The sequence below is a fragment of the Elephantulus edwardii genome, unplaced genomic scaffold (assembly GCF_000299155.1).
Source record: "Elephantulus edwardii isolate Elephantulus edwardi_28Jun2011 unplaced genomic scaffold, EleEdw1.0 scaffold00423, whole genome shotgun sequence".
Lineage (NCBI taxonomy): Eukaryota > Metazoa > Chordata > Mammalia > Macroscelidea > Macroscelididae > Elephantulus > Elephantulus edwardii.
In genome coordinates, this window is record NW_006400173.1 from 1,033,444 (window position 1) to 1,034,578 (window position 1,135).

Here is a 1,135-nt window from a genome sequence, read left to right on the forward strand (position 1 = left end):
GACCCTATGTACAACAGTCCTAAACTCTGCTCTGTCCTGTACCAATCACACTGTCTTCGATACACCCATCCCGATTATCCCAGTCACAGAATCAATCCACCTCATAGAGGGCCTTCACCTCCTGTGCTATCCCTCCACCCTCCCAAGCATGATGTCCCTCTCCAAGGACCTGTCCCTCCTTACAACATATCCAAAGTATGTCAGACGAAGCCTCGGGATCCTTTCCTCCAAGAAGAAGCCCGGTTTAACCCTCTCCAGGATGAATGTTTGTTTTCTTAGCAGTCCATGGTATTCTCAATACTCTTCTCCAGCACCACAGCTCAAAGGCATCAATTCTCTTTCTATCCTCCTTAGTCATTGCAAAGACCATGGTCTGTATCAGATGCACTTTAGTCTCCAGAGAGACACATTGCTCTTAAGTACTTTAGAGAGGTCACTAACAGCAGACTTTCCCATCACAATACGTCTTTTAATTTTCTGGCTGCTGTTGCCAAGAGTGTTGACTGTGGAGCCAAACAAACTAAAGCTGTGAACAATCTCAAAGTCTTCAACATCCATCCTGATGCTGCCAATTGGTCCATTGGTGAGAATCTTTATCTTCTTGATATTGAGCCTCAATCCATATTGAAGGCTGCAATCCTTGACCTTCTGCAGCAAGCGTTTCAGGTCCTCCTCAGTTTCAGCAAGCAGGGTTGTGTCACCTGCACAATGTAAATTGTTGATAGATCTGCCACCAATCCTGACCGCACATTTCTCCTCATAGAGCCCAGCTTCCCGGATGATCTGTTCTGCATACAGGTTGAAAAGTTTGGAGACAGGACACATCCCCGGTGTACACCCTTCCCAATTTTATTTTTTTATTTTTCCAACTCATTGTTTATTGATCTCATAGTCTTTGTAGCTCTTTTAAGCAATCGTGCTGCTTTATATTTACTTTTTTAAAAGACTTTTTTAAATTGTGATTTTAATCAAAGTTTACAGAAAAGTTAGATATTCATTCATTCATCGTTGCACATTTTAGTCCGTCGCCCTCCTTTCCCCTTTCCCAAGTTGACTTTTTTTTTTTACAGAGGTTTTGGATTTCCACTCATTCATTGCCGCAATTTTCTCCCTGCCCACCCCTCCCCACCAGCTC